The sequence below is a fragment of the Clytia hemisphaerica genome, unplaced genomic scaffold, assembly GCF_902728285.1.
Source record: "Clytia hemisphaerica strain Z4C2 unplaced genomic scaffold, Clytia hemisphaerica genome assembly, whole genome shotgun sequence".
Classification (NCBI taxonomy): domain Eukaryota; kingdom Metazoa; phylum Cnidaria; class Hydrozoa; order Leptothecata; family Clytiidae; genus Clytia; species Clytia hemisphaerica.
In genome coordinates, this window is record NW_027103551.1 from 1155699 (window position 1) to 1163729 (window position 8031).

Genomic DNA, 8031 nt, shown 5'->3' on the forward strand with positions numbered 1-8031 from the left:
GCATGATATTTGAAGTTGAGGTTACATGAGGCAGAAAACAACTTTATATTGTATCATTTGATTAGATTAGATTATATCATCTTTGATAGTTCAAAACCCGTCCTTAATGCCATTTTAGATTCTTATCTTCGAGTCATGAAAGTACCGAAAAATTACGTGTCAAAAAAGTACCCTTAGTCTTAATTGTCCCCTGTATTTCTAATTCAAAGAATTGAACTCCAATCAATTGCACTGAATTTTTTAACCCGAGAACAATATAATTTCTATCCTCATTAAATACTGATAGAAGTTTTCACCCCAATTGTGGGAAGAAGTTCCACTAGGGCTGTGAGACAGGGGTATATGCACAATACATAAAGTAAACAAGAAATACATCTATAAGCATGAAAATGGTGTGAGCTAGCAAGAATTAACCTGAGATCAGATCGTGAATGTTTTCTGCACACCACGCTGAAGCTCTAAAGCGAAAACATAACAATCTGACGAATATGCAATCTCGAAATCGTAAGGATCGCGTTCGTCTAGAAGGACTAGGAACGACAACAAAGTTGTGTGGTTGTGTTTATGAATAGGGCACCGTATCAGTTTTTAACTTTCCGGCGCACAACAAGATTCCGCGGGGGGTCAAGTTGAACATTTTACAAGAATTTTTGTCATTGGACTGGACGTTAACTATTCAAACAAAAACTTTTATTATATTTTTTTAAAGAACGTGTCATCTCTATTGTTTTGAATAACCAATTATGTGAGCATCTTGTAAAAACTTCATAACAACTGTCCGCGGGAGGACTATTTTCCTCAGATGTATAATTTTCAAGCGCCTTCAGAGGTTTACCATGTGCGTAAGAAAATTACGAACATCTGTTATCAGGTTAGCAAGAATCTGATAGACAAGAAAATTCTCTACGGTGAAAAAATCATCATTGAGAAAAGGAACACGAAATTCTTTTCCGGGGACTCTGTTACTGAAAAAGTGTAACGTAAAGGTCAATGAGCTAATTCATACCGGTATGTTATCGCCTGCATAAACAAACAAAAACAAAAACAAATTAGTAACCATAAACAACATATTTATCAATTCATTAAAAAATATATCACTTGATCATCATCATACATCTTTCTTTCACCATCGCGAGTTTTTGACAAAAATGCTTATACGAGCGTTATTTTGTGTATGCAATGAGATAATAATTACATTAACCCTCAAGACGATAAAACGATTAAAAACTAATATTTTTCTCCCTATTTTATTCATTTTTGTCATCAATTCTATTTTCTAAGTAATAAAATTGATACATTTTTCAGGTATAGAATGTGATATTTTTTTTGTCAATTTCTGCGAAAATGCAACAAAGATCGATGCCAAGAAAATGAGATTAAAGTATGACGTGACATTATGCTGAGCAATGCAAAAAAATATGAAAATTTTCCGATTTTCTTTAGAAACATTAATCAACATTACAAAAAGAGAATTCATTATGTATGCAGTAAAGACAATTATCTAGAATAATCGAAAAAAGTTACGCCCCTTATCTATTTCAAAATTTACGGGGAGGGGTACTTTTAATTGCCTTTTAGGAAAGCGTAATAACATTTGAATCAACTACGAAATTCGGTCATATTTTCCAATCTTGGAATACAACAATTTCATAAACTTTAAAAACAAATTTTGATCGAAACTATCATGCCGCATCTAAAATTTTGAAAATTCGTAGAAATCATGTTATAACAAAACATATACAACGTACAAAAATCAAACTACAGGGTGTCCCTAATTAAAGTATCGAGTTTGAACATGCGATTGAGTAGAAAAGTTTGTGTGTGTTATCACTAAAATATAAGAACGTTCTCCATCACACAGGCTTATTACAAAAGGTAGTTACAACGTATAAATTAATTGTAATGACAAAGAAAAAAGAGGGAGAGCTTAAAATACAATTTTGTGAACACGCACATAAAACTTTCTACTCATAGTTGTGTTTCGACTCGATACTTTAATTAGGGACACCCTGTACAACACTATATGCATACCGGATACTATATACTAAATAAAGGAACTAATTAATTGTCCAACATCAAAACAAGATGTATTAATTAAATAACTTCCAAAACTTCCTAAAAAACCTTATATAGTTCAAACCAACCAGAAAGATGCTATACATTTTGCTTATTATCCAGATGGTTAATTAAAAAAAGCTATTTTACATTAGTACGGCGCGCAGTCGAAGCAAAGCAATTAAAAAGTAATGATTGCAATTTAATTGTAATTTGATATATTTGGTAGTGGCTAGTCCATCAAATGTTTACTACTAGCCTAATGCCGTCGACTGCCGTCAAATCTGCCTTACTTTTTTCCGACGCTCTATACTACTAAGTAATCAATCTTCCTCAGTCAAAAAAAAATTTCAGGAAACATTTGGTTTAGTTATCTTTTCATATTTCAACTTCTAGCTTTTTGAGTTTTAAGCCTTTATAATTGTTCTTAACGTGTTCTTATTTTCACTATTCGGGTGTTATGGAGTCCAAAGCCTTAAAATGTTCTTAACTTGTTCTCAATATTTTGGCAATTGAAGCCTTGTGTAGTACTTCAGTTCAAAGCTTTCATGAAAAGCCTATCACCTATTTTTCGACTTCGTGACAAGATTTCTCATACGCTTTCTTGATAAAAGAAGATCTGACACAGAGATCCCTGGCTCCATATAATGGCCGGTATGTAAGAGCATACCCCCTTCTCACAGACCCGGTAGGATCTTTTCAGGCAGTGGGGATAAAAGGAACAGACTGAAACTCAATGGGGATTGATATTCCTATATCTTTTATTGCTGGGGATTTCAACTCTTTTGTTTTCAAGTCAAAAAACTTAGTGGGGAAAGGAAAAATAGCATAGCATTTTGCAGTGAGGATAAAAATTGGAGGATAACTTTCCACCGGGGACGATATTTTGGACATTTTTTCCAGTGGGTTTGTGAGAAGGAGGTGTGTAAGCCCAGGTCCTCTTATCAAGGTCATCAACATTTTCATTAAATAGAAAGTTATATTTACAGGTTTAATTACTTTAATTATAGTTTTACATGATTCAAATTTACATTATTTACACTTTTTTTTTTATAAGAACGTCAAAAATTTTCGAAGCCTTCGGATGTTCTTAGTTTTTTGGATTTGAAGCCTAAAAATGTTCTTAAAATGTTCTTATTTTCAGCATTTTTTGAGCATTTTGATGTAATTTTTAAGAAAATGCATGTTTTTAAGTCTCCAAAGCCTTAGAATGTTCTTAGAATGTTCTTAAATTTTTGGGCCTCGAAGCCTTATGTTCTTATATAGTTTGTTCTTATAAAAAACAACGTGTATCTACAGAAGAGAATACTTACATAAATTGTACAATGATCGATTCTGTCCCAAATCATACAGAATATTCTATAAACAGTTTATATTCTAAAGCCCCGAATAAACGTCTCCCCCCACAATTAGTAATTTTCTCCCCTCCTCTTTTTTATTAGGACTCCCTCTCCCCGTTTTTTGTTTTACTTTTGAAAATGCTTTCAGTTTTCACAACACAAGCTGAACTGCTTTAAATAGCCTGGTTTTAACTTATAATTATCTATAATTATGTTATTTTGGTTTTTTTTTTGAGGTACCAATTCGTCCCCCCCAATTTATTAGATTTAAAAAAATTTCGGAATCCCCTTTTATTCGAACCCCCTATCATTCAGGATTTTACCAAGAAAACAATGGAGGACGAAAATCGGTATCTCTGCATCTGTTGTAGGCTAATGGATACATATTTACACATTTGGGTATCCGTGGCTAAACTTCTCAGAAGCCTGTAAATGAAATCCAATAACAAATTAATTTGAATAAAATTGACGTCATTAAATGTGTATCCTTGTTTCTAAGCTCTAGCAGAAACCAGCAAATCATCAACCAACCAATACAATGTGAAGTTTTCAATCTTCAATTTCTGAATATTGTGGATTTGACGTGACTGCCAGCATCATTCAAGATGAAAAGTGCGTTGCTTGATGCTGAAATAAATAAAATAATAAAGAATAAATTTTTCCACATCTTTCGATTATTTGGTACAAATACATAAAAACCACAAGCTCCATTGATATCAATTAGAGTACGTCCAAAATGGTTAAAATGATGGTTAGGTTTTTGTAGAAAGTTATTACTTGCGTATTGTCCCAAAATAGATTTTTCTTACTTTGTTTAAGAAAATATACTATTCGACGATTAACCACACTTTCTGCCCAGTTTAGCTTAGCCAAGGGGGGGGGGCAAAATTTGTGTAGGAGAGCAGATTTTTATGACACAGTAATTATCTTTTTATATTATGAATAGATAATTAGAGTGTCATAAAAATCTGCCCCCCCCCCTTCTGTCTACTCTACTGCTACCGTTCCATAGACCCTAAAGCGATTGATTTTGGGCCGAGAACGGCAACTGTGATTCAAAGCACCCAGTCAGTACAATTTGCTGAGGCTAACGAAGAAATGAAACAAAGAATATTTCACAATCTTCCCATCTGGCACACAACGTTGTTTCGACGTTTATAACGTCCATAAAACGTTAGATAAACGTTGAAACAACGTTGTGTGCCAACTGGGTTGGAAGTGAGTATGTACAGTAAGTAATACCTCTCATTTCAGGAAACTCCAAATCAATTTCTGAATCAGCTGGAAGGTCGATATCATCCAGTTTTGAGGTTGAAATCAAGGACAAATCACCTAAAGATGAGAGATGCATAGTTGCCACATTATATATCCAGCTGGCAAGGCTGGCACACAACGTTGTTTCAACGTTTTTCTAACATTCACAACGTCCATATAACGTTAGATAAACGTTGAAATAACGTTGTGTGCCAACTGGGTACACTTCTCGAGATATATCAACAGCATCGCGGGCCTCGTTTTCAGATAAAATAATTACTTTTTTTTTAAAACGACAGTTACACATGTTTTCCTAAAAGACAGTTTTCAATTTTACAAAACTGCAAACGCTTGCAAGCATGAATTATGTCTGACAACGTTGGAGCGTCGTAGCGACAAGTCGAGGTTCGCAATTATTTTATTCATTTCATGAATAGTGTATTGTTAGAAAAGATAACAAAATTGCCTAGAAATTTAATTATGCAAGTTGTATGTTCAGACTTATAAAGGGTTTGTTTTTAAATAAGAGTGATATCGTTTGCTTACTCATCAATTTTAATTCACAAGCTTTTTCACATTGGATCGATACGGATGTGGAGCAAGATTGGTCAGAAAGAGGAAAGGAAAAACATTGTTTTTGCTCATATGAGCACAATATAACAATAGGCAGACACCGTCCTGATATGAAATAAGTGTCTGATATGAAACGGGAACACTTATGTAAAAATAAAACCTTTAAGAGCCATTTTTTTTAAGAGTCTTCAGGGTGTGATACCTCATCCTCTTGGATTTTGATGAAATTTTGACCAAATGATCCATCACACAAGAAAATAAGACCCTGAAAATTTCACCTTGATATCTCAAGTAGTTTTGAAGATACAGCGTCTCAAAGATAGGCTACTAAGCGAAAATTGACCCCTAAAAATCATGAACTCTGGTGGGGAGCAGATTTTGAAAGCCAATGAATTTTTATTCAAGTACATTAGAAAGCTGATTTACAGTGGATTTCAAGAACTTTTTGTAGGGAATCAGAAAAAATCAAATTGAGTCTCCAAAATTTTCCCCAAAAATCTCTAGCACCTCCTGTAGAGGGCTTCAAACTTTGTGTAATCTGGGTTTGGAAGCACTTTTAGCTGTCTGCTGATGGTCCTTGAGACTTTTTTTGAAGCAAACTTTTGACCTGGAGTGGTTTACTGGTGGGTTTTGGCCACAAAAATAACATTTTCAGGATTTCTATTTTTGCGTAACCGTCAAAAATGGCCGAAAAAATTGCTATTTTGGCTGATCTGGAGCAAAATTCAAGATGGCGTATCTTTTTGAACCCCCTACAAATTTTTTTGAAACTTTCAGTAATGCTTTCTTAGTGGGTCTAGTTTATAACCTCAAGAAATCTCAGTGGGGCCTTGAAGTCTCTTAAAGATATGATCGATTGAAAATTTGCTTAACTTCGTTGTTTTTTCCCTCCTAAAATGCTAAATCAGGCCCACTTAAGGGCTCTAAAGGTAAATTCTTGTCAAAATATTGGTTGATCTTCTCTAGCCAACTAATCATTGGCATTAAGGGAACAACTGTAAAAAAATTCAGGTCATTTCCATTAACAGATGACATTTTATGACTGTTTCTTTATTTTTAAGTATAGAATATGTAAAAAAATGAGACTGACATCTGGCCTTTCCTACCATTCCAGGGCCTATATTTTCAGGAAAAGCCTCAACCTTTCACAGTTTGGTGAATATTATTCTTAAATATAAGCAGGTTACTTCAACTAAATGGGTTTAACAGTACTTAATTCCTATTCAAAAACTTTTTAGACTCATTCAGAAATCCTACTTTGACAATAATTTGCGCTTTACCGCAAAATTTCTAAGTCCAAGTGTCGTGATTAACTTTAGACTGTCCAATATTTCTTGTCCAGAAGATTTAAACATCATTGTTTGCAGTATCTCATAAAATATCACCCTAGTAATGTTGCTTAGTTATTTAAGAATCAACAAGTAAGGCTGTCAGTGTACACAAATATAGAGATATTGGACAGTCTAAAGTTAATCACGACACTTGGACTTAGAAATTTTGCGGTAAAGCGCAAATTATTGTCAAAGTAGGATTTCTGAATGAGTCTAAAAAGTTTTTGAATAGGAATTAAGTACTGTTAAACCCATTTAGTTGAAGTAACCTGCTTATATTTAAGAATAATATTCACCAAACTGTGAAAGGTTGAGGCTTTTCCTGAAAATATAGGCCCTGGAATGGTAGGAAAGGCCAGATGTCAGTCTCATTTTTTTACATATTCTATACTTAAAAATAAAGAAACAGTCATAAAATGTCATCTGTTAATGGAAATGACCTGAATTTTTTTACAGTTGTTCCCTTAATGCCAATGATTAGTTGGCTAGAGAAGATCAACCAATATTTTGACAAGAATTTACCTTTAGAGCCCTTAAGTGGGCCTGATTTAGCATTTTAGGAGGGGAAAAAAACAACGAAGTTAAGCAAATTTTCAATCGATCATATCTTTAAGAGACTTCAAGGCCCCACTGAGATTTTTGAGGTTATAAACTAGACCCTACTAAGAAAGCATTACTGAAAGTTTCAAAAAAATTTGTAGGGGGTTCAAAAAGATACGCCATCTTGAATTTTGCTCCAGATCTGCCAAAATAGCAATTTTTTCGGCCATTTTTGACGGTTACGCAAAAATAGAAATCCTGAAAATGAAAATGTTATTTTTGTGGCCAAAACCTACCAGTAAACCACTCCAGGTCAAAAGTTTGCTTCAAAAAAGTCTCCAAGGACCATCAGCAGACAGCTAAAAGTGCTTCTAAACCCAGATTACACAAAGTTTGAAGCCCTCTACAGGAGATGCTAAAGATTTTCGGGGAAAATTTTGGAGACTCAATTTGATTTTTTCTGATTCCCTACAAAAAGTTCTTGAAATCCACTGTAAATCAGCTTTCTAATGTACTTGAATAAAAATTCATTGGCTTTCAAAATCTGCTCCCCACCAGAGTTCATGATTTTTAGGGGTCAATTTTCGCTTAGTAGCCTATCTTTGAGACGCTGTATCTTCAAAACTACTTGAGATATCAAGGTGAAATTTTCAGGGTCTTATTTTCTTGTGTGATGGATCATTTGGTCAAAATTTCATCAAAATCTAAGAGGGTGAGGTATCACACTTTCTTTATTCTGAAGATTTTTAAAAAAAGTGGCTCTTAACCAGGGAAAGAGGAAATAATTACCCAAAAGATCAATGTAGTCTGCTTCAGAAATGAGACCAAGTCTGTTTGTCACGATATCATAAGAACAGTGATGTTTTGTTCTGTAACAAAACCCATAGAACAGTTTTGTGGACGGAAGATAAACGGATAGGGAAGTCATCATCGGGTGA

The 8031-nt window shown here is 34.0% G+C and overlaps 1 long non-coding RNA gene across 1 annotated transcript; it reads right to left on the reverse strand.

Moving 5' to 3' along the window:
• Window positions 1-3830: 3830 nt before the first annotated feature.
• On the reverse strand, window positions 3831-8031 carry LOC136800057 (uncharacterized). The gene is made up of 3 exons (XR_010845666.1): window positions 7883-8031; window positions 4638-4727; window positions 3831-4022 (listed from the first exon to the last, which is right to left on the reverse strand). It is a non-coding gene; the product is annotated as an uncharacterized lncRNA (long non-coding RNA).